Source organism: Pyrus communis, chromosome 2, assembly GCF_963583255.1.
Source record: "Pyrus communis chromosome 2, drPyrComm1.1, whole genome shotgun sequence".
In the NCBI taxonomy this organism is placed as follows: Eukaryota; Viridiplantae; Streptophyta; class Magnoliopsida; order Rosales; family Rosaceae; genus Pyrus; species Pyrus communis.
The window spans coordinates 26,815,295-26,829,293 of NC_084804.1; the positions used below are offsets into that span (position 1 = coordinate 26,815,295).

Consider the following 13,999-nt stretch of genomic DNA (forward strand, 5'->3'; position numbering starts at 1 on the left):
GAAAGTACAATTGGAACTAACGTCCTTTTTCGAAATCCGATCAATAAATCTCATGATATGTTGGAACCAACGCCTCTTTTCGAAAGTCCAGTTGAAACAAACACTAATCTTTTTGAAAGTTCAACTAAAACTAACGTCTCTTTTCGGAAGCCCCAACCATCAAATCTCTTTTTTCCTACAATTCTTTTTTCATTCTTGTTTTTTTTTTCCTCTTCCTCAAACTCATAACTAAACTAAATTAAAAAAAAAATTAAATAAATAAAAAACCCCAAAAGCCTTCGTCATATGAAACGTATCCTACCTTGACAAAACTTCTGTTTTTCTTCTAATCTCTTCTCCAACATAGTGAAACCACAACTTTTTCCTTTCTTTTCTTTTCTTCATGGCAATGGAAATTTATCTTTTTCTAACAATCGTAGACAATCTTCACCCTCAAGTTCATGGCTTGTGGGTGCAAGAAGAAAATTAGCTTCGTGCACCCACAAGGAGGCGCTCATAGCAAAGTTCAACCAAGAATCGAACTCTGCTTTGATACTAAGTTGAAAATAAAGGGTTGAGGGTAGATTTAGAATTCTCTACAATCTCACAATTCTCAAATACTACAATATTTTATTCTTCTCCATAAGGAGGTATTTATAAGATTATGAAAGAGCAATAATAGAAAATAAATCAAAACAATCATTTGTCTATAACACAAGGACACCTGGACCAAATCAAATCATATCAAACCTAATTAAATCATATAAAATTACTAATTAAAATCTCATGTACGGTTTTGAAACGGAGATTTTTTTTAATCGAATGATGACCATTCGGAAGATAGATTATTAAGAGCCATACTTTGCATTCAGGTATCCAGATCGATAGTTAGCATCAGAGGAAGGGGTGGGAGAGGTAGTGGTTTGATGCATCGAACTAGTGGGCTCAATATGGGCTGCCTCACGAAATAACAATAGAGCTTTTCCAAACATTTGTAAATCATATCTCTAAAATACTTTTCTTTTTTATTTTCCAACACAAGCCTCAGCTGGAGTGACAACATATTTCGAAAGAGAGAGAATCAGTGGTTAATTCAAAGCAAAAAGAGGATTTTAGGAAACATAGAAATAAGTGCACATGTTGGCTCCCACAAGAGGTATTAGTGACAAAGATCAACTCGTATTGTGGTTGGGATATTGGATAGGGGGTGGGATAATTGCTAAAGATTATATCGACTGTGTAGTAGGGAGTTCAAAACTGAGCCTTACTGCCTCATCAGTCGGCTGTTTAGGTGGAAATCCCCAAGTTTCATTTGTGACACAAAGAACCAAAAACTGTCAAAACTAATGGAAGTCCCTTAGCATAGTCTACTATAGTTTTTGCCAGTTTCACACAATCATCATGGTCCTATTCGTTGACCTTGTATATTGGTTTAACTGATAAAGAGCGAGCAACTCCCTATGTCGTGTCATTATGATAACTCTACTACCCAAACCAAACCAATCAAATCCACCAGCTAACTTGTTTAACTGGTCCAGTTTATTCACATCATCAAGATTTAGGGCTGGTTTGGTACTGCAGTGCTTTGAAAAAATAACTGCTTCTGCTGTGTTGTGAGAATAAGCAGCTGTGAAATAAAGCAGCAGAGTGTTTGGTAAACTTTTTTGTAAAAATGTTTTTGAGAAAAAAAAAGCAGTATGACAGTGTTTGGTAAACTTTTACGTAAAACAACTGTGACTGTGTGAAATGACTAAAAATGTTATGATACTATATATGCTATTAATTTAATTTTTTTTTTTAACAAATAAAAGTGAATTACTAAATATACTTTATTTTTAAAAGAAAAATATTTATAAACCTTATCTTAAATATTAATTAGTATGACAAACTACTTCAATTGAAATATTTTTGACTGAATAGCTAAGATTCATTAGTACAATATTGTTAATGTACTTAAAAGTAGTCTAACTAGATGCATTCATCAAACTTGCCGCTATTCTATTTCTTAATGCTTCTATCTCATGTGATCCTTCAACTTGATAATTTTGTTCCACGTTCATTGGTCGTAGGCTATGTACATAATAAAACCAGGAAAGCCAATTACAATTGACTTGAAAGTTGAAAAAAATCCAATACAAAAGGAAAAAGAAATGCTAAAACAACAATTTTAACTCAAGTTCTCTCCAAATTGTAACTAATTAACCTATCAAACTTGTATCATCGACTCGACATGTGTTTTTGGGAGCACAAAACCAGCTCTTCGTTCCTCAAATGAGTACTCAATCTCCTCAGGAATCTCTTGAACTAAGTTGGTAGCGAAAGGAACTGGTGGAGGAGGAGCTGGGGTCATAGTTGTCTGCATGGGAACTAACACCGTTGATGGTGTCATTGGCGTGAAGATTGGCATCACCTTGGGAGTCTTGTTCTCGTCATCTGCAACAGTTCTAGGCTTCAGAGGAGTAGTGCCGAAAGCAACATTTTCGGATGGAATGGAAACGGGAACAGAAATGGCGGAGAAGGGTTTACGAATTGTTGGTGTCTCCACTTCAAAAGGATTTCGGGCACCAAAAGAGTGTTTTTTAATATAAAGTCCAGCAACATCTAAGCCTAAGCCTCTTCTACCTGCATATATATATATATGTTAAAATTTGATTGTCAACACGTTTTCGTATAGTGTCTGTATAGCAGGCATTTTTTTATTTCGAGACACTAGACAGCAACAGAGATATAGTGTTCCAGCGTCATGCCTCATGTTTTGTTTAAAATGAAATCAACAGAAGCTTTTGAAACATCGATGCAACGAAGAATAAAACCAAACATGTTTTTAGGTACTACTACCAGAGTCAGAGTCCCCCTTGCAAAGAAACAGATGGTGAATAACCTTCAAAGCAACTGAAATATATCTTTTTACAATATTCTCATATGTCAACTAGACACAAATGAGAACCGTTGGAGAAGAGATTAACCTGTGGACAAAGGTGAAGCCATCATCCAGATGATTGTTTAATTACTCATTTTGATTCACTCGGTCACTCTTTCTTGAATGCGGAGTACCTTTGCGTAGTATTAGTTTAGAGAACAGGTTAAATAATGAAGAAGAAAACCATATCACCTTCCTCAATTAATTTTTTGCCGACCCTCCATCCCTAATTTTTTTTTCCCAACACCCATACACTCATCCCTTCTCACTTCCCACCCCTCTTTCACTCACTTTCCCCATCCCCAAATTTAAAAATCCAAACAAATAAATAACAAAGTTTTAGACAAAAGAAGCTTACCAGAGGTGTAGCGGTAGGCAACAGAGGAAAAGGAGGAGGATGACGAGGTGCAGCGGCAGGCAACAGAGGAAAAGGAGGAGGATGACGAGGTGCAGCGGCAGGCAACAGAGGAAGAGGCGGAGAGGTTTTGAGGGAGAAGATAATCGAATCGATTCCTAATCGAAAATCTTTGCTATATGAATAAGGAAAAAACAACATATTCAAATCAAGAACAAGCAAACCAAATCTTACCGATTAAAAAATCTGGGAAAACTTACCATAGCAACATTTCAAGAATAGCAAATTCCACAGAAAACCCCCAAATATTTATCTTTTCTAATCCAATTCCTATGTTAAAACTGACCCGTGATAGTAAGAACCCACACGAACAAGCATTTGATGAACTCGGGGCACAACTCAGCAGTAAGCTAACAAATCTGTTAAATTTAACGTGAAGAGCAAGAAATACACTCACAGTTTTAGCAGACGGAGCTCACGATGTTGTGAGATTGCTGCGATTAGGGCTTAAGAGATCCTGATTTCGATTCGGGTTTGCCGAAAAGGAACGAGAATCACTTGGGTTTTTGGTGGAAGCTTGGAAAGGGCGTACGAGAGAGAGTCTGAAAGTGTGAGGAAGGCAGGATAAAGGATAAAGGAGGACAATGTTGGCAAATTGAAAAAATCATTAATGAATTACTGTTCACTTGTGTTTTTCACAATACGCTGTTTTTTTTAAGCTGCTTTTAGCAACTTCAAGTTTTTGGTTTTTTTTCATTTAAAACTTTTAAATGAAGCTGATTTGGAGTGTTTACCAAACACCAAAAACTCTCCAAACTTTTTTTGATACCTAATTTTTTCAAAATCACTTCAATACCGAACCAAGGCTTATAAGAATCTTTTACATCCCAATCTTTCCCTGTATGAGAATTATTCTTTTATCAGCATTGGCCACCTCCAATTTCTTTGGGTAAATGACAAAAAACTACCTCAACTATTGGTGCCACAACACTATCATACCTCATCAAAATTGACAATTTCATATCTAATCTTTAGAATTTGGTCCAATGTTATACCTCTGTTAGCTTGTCAATGAATTTCTCAGTTAAATGCTGACGTGGCTTGATCCGGGGCCCAGTTCCTCGCCCAGATGGATTCCACATGGCTTGATCTAGAGCCCAGTTCCTCGCCCATTAAAATTAAAATAATTAATTTAAATTAAATTTTTAAAAATTAAAAAAAAAGTAATGGAACGTTGTAAATTGTGCCTTTCGAATTGGTTTTTCCCCCCGGTACACCCAAATCCTGTCGATCTAATTCCATTCTGTTGGAAATGTGCCCTAAAACCAATCATATGATGATACTTTATGGACATTTCACATGTTAAACTAAACTAGTTTAATATTAAGGGCAAACATTATTGTTTGAGCCGTCTCATATAAATGTTATATGCTTAAACGATAAGTCCAAGGAATATGTGATTGGAAGAATGCGATCTAAAGAAGTTAGATTCATAAGACCATTATTTCGTTGACACATCCTAAACGTTCCTGATCATAGGATTGTCAATTGGGCATTGACAGTCCGTTAAGATCAGTACGTGTTATGTCTTCTCTCAGGGAGAGTGACTAGTCTCGAGTCATTGGTGTATGTGACATCAAAACAAGTACGTAGGTGCTCAATAGAGAATGAGTTCACTGAACACGATCAACGAAGAGTTCTCATATTCATGTCACATGAGAACTCATGGTTGGGATAATGCAAATTAGTCTTTTGACCTGAGGCATCACAGTTGTCTTGTGGTTAGGTCCTTAATCTTTGATTATGTCAAAGTCACTCCATCAGGAGGGTGTCCATGGCATCGTTGGGGTTAAGCCACTTAGCCATGGAGGCAAGTGAATGCACAACAAGGGATCTCTAACCTTCAAACTGTTTGAGGGAGAATACTCTATGATATGATTAAGAATCTTTGGCCAAAGTATGAATGAGATTTAGGAATGTGTTCCAAATCACATTCAAGGTAATCATATAAGCACAAGACTCACATTGGATAGTAGACATGAATAAACTATCAAACCAAACAATGTGGTCAAGAGTATTGTATTAGAGAAAGACCGTATTGCATTTGTAATCCTAAAACTGAATAGGTTCTCCACCTCTTCTTATTAGCTTGGGTAACCATGACATGCTGCTAGGCGTCAACCATGGTTTGTGGAAGCCCTAAAAGTGTATTATCACTAACGGGAGAATTGAAAGTAAGTTTCAATTCACAATCGATTTGAAAGAGTTTGAATCGCCCACTGCCTCGCTAAAAGGAACCTAATGGATTGTACACCGTGTAAGGTAGAGATTGAAGATTCAACGGAGATGAGTAAGAATAATTAAATGGTTTAATTATTTATGGCAAGGATTAATTAATATGATTATTAATCAAACGAATAAGTTCGTTAAAAGACCTCGGGATAGTTTTGGACCTTAAGGCCCAATGGGCTTCGAACGTCAAGACCATTGACTTAAGTTGTGTGACAACTTAATGAATAATGATTCACAAAGGCCCAAATAGCCCAATGAATACCCTAAGGCCGGCCATTTAGAGAAAGAGTGGGTTTTGGACTTATTTACAAGTTTGCCACTCAAATGAATTAAGGTATAAGTGTGACTTTATAGCCAAAATTTATTTAGGGTTGTTTTTGGGGAAATTGGAGAAATACAGACTCTCCTTTCTCTCTAGATATGGCCGGCCACCCTTGAGGAAAACATCTAGCAATCTTACTTCCTCAAGGTCACTCATTTCTTCTCCAATTTTACCTTGGTGTGGAGACTTAGAGGTTCTCAATTTTGGGAACTTGGAGAAACCTTTTCATCCATCCAAATCCATGGATCTAAGATGCAAGGAATGAAGGCCCTCTCTTTGGGTGATTAGCCTTTGCTTATGCAAAGAGGAATCTACAAAGGTATTGATTTCTCAACTCACTTTGTTTTGAGTTGAGTCTTGGTTCACCTATCTACTAGGCTTTGAAGTTCATGGGTTAAGTTTTGTTTTTGAGTGCATATAAACATGATTCCACCTTTTAATTGTTAATTGCATGTTGTTGATGTTGCTCAAATAAACTTGTTTTTCACAAATCTTCCTTCAAGTGGTATCAAGAGCCTAAGTCTAGTAGTTGGTGAATCCTTTTGGGTTTTGTAGTTCATAGTTTGTGATTTGAATGTTATAATTGTTACAAGCTTTATTCTTGCTTCTTTGAATGTAAATTTTGTTAGAAAATTTGTCATCTCAAATGTTGTAGATGTAGTTCATATGAACATGACTTTTGGAGCTAAATTTTGGTGCCATGTTTTTGGGGAAATTCGGCCAAATCCAAAGGGTGGATTTTTGGGTTCTTGTTTGACTTGTTAAAAGTGTTTTAAAGTGACTTTTGGAACCCCTATGTACCCTAGTATGGTTGTATGTTATTTCCCTTAAGTTTGAGTGGTTTTGGTATGTTTTTGGGTGAAGAATGTTCATGGAGCTCTTATGGGTTTTCATGGATGTTCTTCATTGTTCTTGATATGTTCTTGCCAAGAACAAAAGGTTTGGTGTTTTGATTCAAAGTTTTGATTTATTTCATAAAGTTTTTGTTTTGAAATATTTCTTATGTTTAAATATCTTAGATATTTGTTTTGAAAAATTAAAGAAATTTTAGTGGGTACGTGTGTAATGATTTATTCCATTTCACACACCCCACTTACAAAACTTTGAAATTTTTTTATATACTTTGCTTCAATGGCCGGCCACCCTACTCAATTAGGGTCCTTGTGGGGCTTTTATGCAATTACATAAAGTTTTGATACTTTTGTGTATTTGTACTTTGACCCAAAAGTTTACGTTTTTACGTAAAGGTCCAAAATCACTAAAAGGACAAATTGTTTTGCTCCTTTAATGAAGTTTTAGCTTTTGTGGAAATTTTTGGGTTCTAGTTGTAATTACATGAAGTAGTGGACTTTTGTGTTTTTACAAAGTGACCCCAAGAGTTTTTGTTTTAACAAAGTGACCCAAATTGTTGTGGTCATTGTTTTTGGCCCAAAACAAAATGAGAACAAAATTGTTTTGTCTCTTTAAATGAGAATTGGATTTTCATTTCATTTAGCTCCATTTAAATCAATTCTATGGATACAAAAACCAAATGAAAATGTTGCATTCAAGTTTAATTAGTTAAAGCGTTAATTAATTAAAGAAAGGGTGATTATGAACCTAAGCCTACTATAATTGAGCTATGTGAAAGGCCGTTTCAAATTTGTTTGAACCATGGGAATGTGTAGATTAAATTTTGGTTGTAATTTGATATGATCAATTGTTGTAAAAGAGCATAAGCTCTTCTTTACTTTAAAGTAATTTGATTTGATCAATTGTTGTAAAAGAGCATAAGCTCTTATTTACTTTGAAGTACTCATTTCCTGTTTTATTCGATATGCATGAAATTGGAGTAGTTGGGTCCAACGCCCAATAAGACAACATGCCTTAATGTGATTAAACGCGTAACTAAAATCAATCACCATCCCTAGACCGAGATTCAACACTAGGCTCGTGTTGAATCGAATCAAAGGTTCATAGTCATCCTAAGGCCCTAAGGCAACTATATAGTCCATCAATGAATGCAAATCTTATGTTAGTAGTACCATATAGTCTTGCTTTAAAAACCGTTTTAAAAGCATAGTGGGAGTATTATATACTACTAAATCAATCATATGGACCAATAGTTGTAATAGGACCAAAATGTTTTAATTGGATTAAAATGTATGTTTATATGTGATGAGACCTAAAACCCTCAACAAACCATTATTAAGTTGATAAACGAGAGATGTTTTGAACATTTCTTCGTAGCCCTTCCACCGTGGTGGGCTCCAATCGTTTGTGACTCATGCACCGGCTTCACCCTATAATGGGGAAGTACAAGTATGTGCTTACATCCAAGAGGAGTCAATAAACATATGATGAGGTGAATGTAGACAACGAGTATGACCAACATGATATAATTCTGAGGTTGTGCTTGAACCTCTACATAAACTAAGCATGGTGGGAATAACTTAACTAAGTGCAATGGTGCCAACATGATATAATTCTGAGGCATTTATTCTCTAGAGGCCAAACTAGATGGGTAATTACAAGAGTTGTAAATGACTAAAGTATTATTCTCTCATCATTATTTTTGCTAACCAACATGATATAATTATGAGGTGGGCTTGGTAATGGTGAGTCTCCCATACCCCGCTAAGAGTTCAATATAACTCTCGAATTCCGATGAGGGATATGGAATTTGCCAAAAATAGTGGGTGGTGCTATTTGATTTAAAGACCCGAATCAAATGGCTTAAAATCAATCAATTTATATTCGTTATGTATTTGTTTACTAATATATTTGCAAACGCTATCCAAAACTTGACAAAGAAAAGCCGAATGCTTTAATTTCCGGACTTAGTTCTACAATCCCATAGATTGTCTTTAATGGCTTGTAGATGTAACTAAGTAGTCTCATCCTCACAATCTTCCTATTGATAATGTATCATTGGAAGAATATGTTAGATAAGTCTAACATGAGAAGGACAACACTTTTAATGTCATAATTCTTCAAATACAAATTGTTGTATGAAGAAATGAGAGTTGCCTTGAACAACTCTTGAAAGTTTGTAATTATGTTTAGAACATAATGGTTGGTTGACAAAAATAGTCCATCAACATGGACTTATGATGATTTTGAATCATTGAGTGTTGAAGTGTTAAACCACTTAACGAGACGGAAATTAGGCAAGGACTTCACCTTTGTGTCCCTATCCTAATGGTTCACTAAGTTTATTGTAAACTATATAGTGAACAATAACCACACACTCTCCAAATTGTTTGATGTGTATAACACAATTGAAATAAGTTTCAAGAGAGATAGTGGGAGTTTAGGGACCATGACTATTGTAGTCAAAGGAGAAGTCAAATGAAGAAGGCAAAATAACTCCAAGGGAACAAACTTTCTTTATGAAAGGATGGACATTGGAAGGGGTATTTGCAAGAAATGTCTTGCAAGTGTCAAGAACACACCTTTTGAAGGTGTTGTAAAATGTTCTTGAAAAGTTCATAACAGTTGGTTCTTCTACTTGAATGCATGATTCTGTATTAGTAACTATGTTTTACAATTGTTGTAAAAGTGTGCTAATAAAAAGTAGAAGATTAATGAGAGAAGAGAAAGTACTTCACATTCGGAAAGTGAATAAAATATAGATCTCTGCGAAAGCGGATTGTACTTACTTCCTCATATGAACTACCAAAGAAATTGGAAAATACTAAAGATTGTCTTTACATTCCAATTTTAAGGAACTTAAATCCATCACTATAGTAGAGATGGATAAATGTTTTGTTTGACAAAACATTGTTCTTTATTAATCAATAATTAGATTATTGTAATTTAATTGGTTGTCTCTATAGTAGAGATGATGTGGTAGTTTAACTGTTTAGAATACGATGATGCTTAAAACCCAAAAGGTTGCAAGGTAGTGACTAATCCCAACTGAGTTGTGATACCTCTAAAACATAAGTTACGAGTTGGTCATAGATGGATGCTTTGGATCGTTAGATCCGGATCCAATACCTTCTTGTTAAAATTGTATAGAGGCGAAATGTTCGAATCTTTATTCTTTTGGAAAGAAGAAAGAATCACAAAGTTGTTGAGGTTAATTCACTTAGATGTTAGTGGCACTTGTCCACAACATAATACTGCTCATGTTGTATGACATTCACCGAAGATCACTCTCGGTTGGACTATAGTTTATTTTGAATAAACACAAGTCCGAATACTTTGCAAAAGGTTTCAAAGAATTCAAGAAATGTAAGTAGATGAGTAAGACGTCTAAAGTATTTACCTCCTTAGATTTGATCCAAGGAAAAAGTAACACTTTAGATTAATTTCCTTGAAAATATCAAGGAAAGTAGCATCGTAAGATAATGAATTTCTCCATTAGGAGAAGAATGAACATGAATAAGATTTAGTTCGTTGGACATTATCAATTACCCATATATATATTATATATACTTCTAAGACAACCTAGTTCCTATACCACAAGTTCCAAGGTAGTCCAGAAGGATTTATAAACCGTCTCAGTTGAATGGTTTGAACTTTATGACTATGTCATAGAGTTGCACTTCTTAATTCGAAAGAAATAAGAATGAAAATCCTTATGACTATTCACAGCTAATTGGTAGCTTAAGGTGACTACACTCAAAGAGAATGGTTGACTTTGAAGAAACCATCTTTGACGTAGTCTTGGTTTCAATTAATTCGAAGATTGCTAGCTACAACTAAATGGTGATTTAATGTTTGGACATAATATGTGTTTTCGAAACCATTATTAAGATAGTCTTGATAATATATGTCTAAAACTATAAATCACAAGACAGGTTAGTTGTAGAGATCCATCCATCATGGATCTTAGCAAGCTAGTGGGAGCTATAAGCGTCTTATGAGAAAAGATCAATTGTTTGATTTCTCATAAAGATGTAAATGAATCTTTTGTTTACTAGGTTTACAAAAGATTAGTGGGAGTTAATCGTATTCCTAAATTTAAATATATATATATGATATATTAATTTTTGGAAATGAAAAGAGTACTTCTTCGTTAAAGTTATTCTATAACAATAGAATGTATATGGGAGATATAGTCTATATAATGGAAAGGAAATCTATAATGATATATTTCAAGATATAATTGGATTATATCAATCCCTAAAATAGACAAGAGATGCTAGGAAGTTTCTCATTTGATGATAAACTTCAATTAGAATGACAATTCTAGTGAGACTAGGAAGTTGTTCTTCTCAAAGGGAATGTACCCTTTGACTCCCAAAGAAATAATGCGTAAATAGAATCCTTTATGCATAAGCAGAAATGTGATTTATGTATTTCATATTGTATGAAAAACATTGATATAAGATGTAACTAGAAAGGTACAAGACAATATCAGTGCAACCCAGGATCAGAACCATGGCAACTGTCAAGTGAGTCCTTAAGTATTTGAGAAATACTAAAGGATATATTACTCAATAATTGAGAAAGAATTAGAGTAACGTAATGGAAGCGTAAATGTATTAGATTATGAATCTAATCCATCATTGGATATTTCTTCATTATGAATGAAGAGATAAACAGATATCTCTTTATTATGACTAAAAGGATATTCGGATGGAAACATTAAAGTAATGACTTTAGTGTGTTCCATTATGAATGCAAAATATATTGCCATATAGAAGTTTACAACAATGTTGTTTGGATGGGAAAGTTCATTTATGAACTCTCTATTCGGTTCCAACCAGAAAGTGTATGACACTAATGGGGCGATAGCTCAAGCCAGGGAATCAAGGTCTCATCAAGGTTCGAACTCAAATGAGAGACTGAACCACATGATTGAGAATCATGTATAATGGTGGCGTCGTTATTCTCAAGGTTGCTTCAATGGATAACATATAGATATCCATCTTGTTTAGGCCTACTACTTAGCCATTTATGAAATGACTACAGAAGAGGTATCATCACTGATGACTAAGTTGATTGGCTCTAGTGCAAGTGGGAGATTGTTGGAAATGTGCCCTAAAACCAATCATATGATGATACTTTATGGACATTTCACATGTTAAACTAAACTAGTTTAATATTAAGGGCAAACATTATTGTTTGAGCCGTCTCATATAAATGTTATATGCTTAAACGATAAGTCCAAGGAATATGTGATTGGAAGAATGCGATCTAAAGAAGTTAGATTCATAAGACCATTCTTTCGTTGACACATCCTAAACGTTCCTGATCATAGGATTGTCAATTGGGCATTGACAGTCCGTTAAGATCAGTACGTGCTATGTCTTCTCTCAGGGAGAGTGACTAGTCTCGAGTCATTGGTGTGTGTGACATCAAGACAAGTACGTAGGTGCTCAATAGAGAATGAGTTCACTAAACACGATCAACGAAGAGTTCTCATATTCATGTCACATGAGAACTCATGGTTGGGATAATGCAAATTAGTCTTTTGACCTGAGGCATCACAGTTGTCTTGTGGTTAGGTCCTTAATCTTTGATTATGTCAAAGTCACTCCATCAGGAGGGTGTCCACGGCATCGTTGGGGTTAAGCCACTTAGCCATGGAGGCAAGTGAATGCGCAACAAGGGATCTCTAACCTTCAAACTGTTTGAGGGAGAATACTCTATGATATGATTAAGAATCTTTGGCCAAAGTATGAATGAGATTTAGGAATGTGTTCCAAATCACATTCAAGGTAATCATATAAGCACAAGACTCACATTGGATAGTAGACATGAATAAACTATCAAACCAAACAATGTGGTCAAGAGTATTGTATTAGAGAAAGACCGTATTGCATTTGTAATCCTAAAACTGAATACGTTCTCCACCTCTTCTGATTAGCTTGGGTAACCATGACATGCTGCTAGGCGTCAACCATGGTTTGTGGAAGCCCTAAAAGTGTATTATCACTAACGGGAGAATTGAAAGTAAGTTTCAATTCACAATCGATTTGAAAGAGTTTGAATCGCCCACTGCCTCGCCAAAAGGAACCTAATGGATCGTACACCGTGTAAGGTAGAGATTGAAGATTCAATGGAGATGAGTAAGAATAATTAAATGGTTTAATTATTTATGGCAAGGATTAATTAATATGATTATTAATCAAACGAATAAGTTCGTTAAAAGACCTCGGGATAGTTTTGGACCTTAAGGCCCAATGGGCTTCGAACGTCAAGACCATTGACTTAAGTTGTGTGACAACTTAATGAATAATGATTCACAAAGGCCCAAATAGCCCAATGAATACCCTAAGGCCGGCCATTTAGAGAAAGAGTGGGTTTTGGACTTATTTACAAGTTTGCCACTCAAATGAATTAAGGTATAAGTGTGACTTTATAGCCAAAATTTATTTAGGGTTGTTTTTGGGGAAATTGGAGAAATACAAACTCTCCTTTCTCTCTAGATATGGCCGGCCACCCTTGAGGAAAACATCTAGCAATCTTACTTCCTCAAGGTCACTCATTTCTTCTCCAATCTTACCTTGGTGTGGAGACTTAGAGGTTCTCAATTTTGGGAACTTGGAGAAACCTTTTCATCCATCCAAATCCATGGATCTAAGATGCAAGGAATGGAGGCCCTCTCTTTGGGTGATTAGCCTTTGCTTATGCAAAGAGGAATCTACAAAGGTATTGATTTCTCAACTCACTTTGTTTTGAGTTGAGTCTTGGTTCACCTATCTACTAGGCTTTGAAGTTCATGGGTTAAGTTTTGTTTTTGAGTGCATATAAACATGATTCCTCCTTTTAATTGTTAATTGCATGTTGTTGATGTTGCTCAAATGAACTTGTTTTTCACAAATCTTCCTTCACATTCCTAATTCCAGAAAAAGAAGAACCCTAACCCTAGTTCTCGCAACTCCAAATCTCGAACATTCAAATTAGAAATTCAGCGAAAAACCCAAATCATCTTGTTGATTCGCTTCCCTAACTTCATTGGTGTTGGAAAGGGGTTTCATCTGGGTTCCATTGGCTTTGAAGAAAAATTGAAGGATTCGACATGGGGTGGTACATGCGTGAGGTTCCCAAAGAAACGACGCCTACCTATTGTAAGGTTTTTTTTTTTTTGTGTTTTTGTTGATTCCAAATGCATACTGGACTTATTTTTTTGGAATGAGTTGAATGTGGGTTTTGTTTATTCTTGTTTGAAAAGGTGGATTCATGCTTTGTGAAT

General features: G+C 35.3%; 1 long non-coding RNA gene across 1 annotated transcript; it reads right to left on the reverse strand.

Annotated features, from left to right (window-relative positions):
- Positions 1-2,015: 2,015 nt before the first annotated feature.
- LOC137727062 (uncharacterized) lies at positions 2,016-3,851 on the reverse strand. The gene is made up of 3 exons (XR_011067721.1): positions 3,712-3,851; positions 3,258-3,429; positions 2,016-2,601 (listed from the first exon to the last, which is right to left on the reverse strand). It is a non-coding gene; the product is annotated as an uncharacterized lncRNA (long non-coding RNA).
- Positions 3,852-13,999: the final 10,148 nt, after the last annotated feature.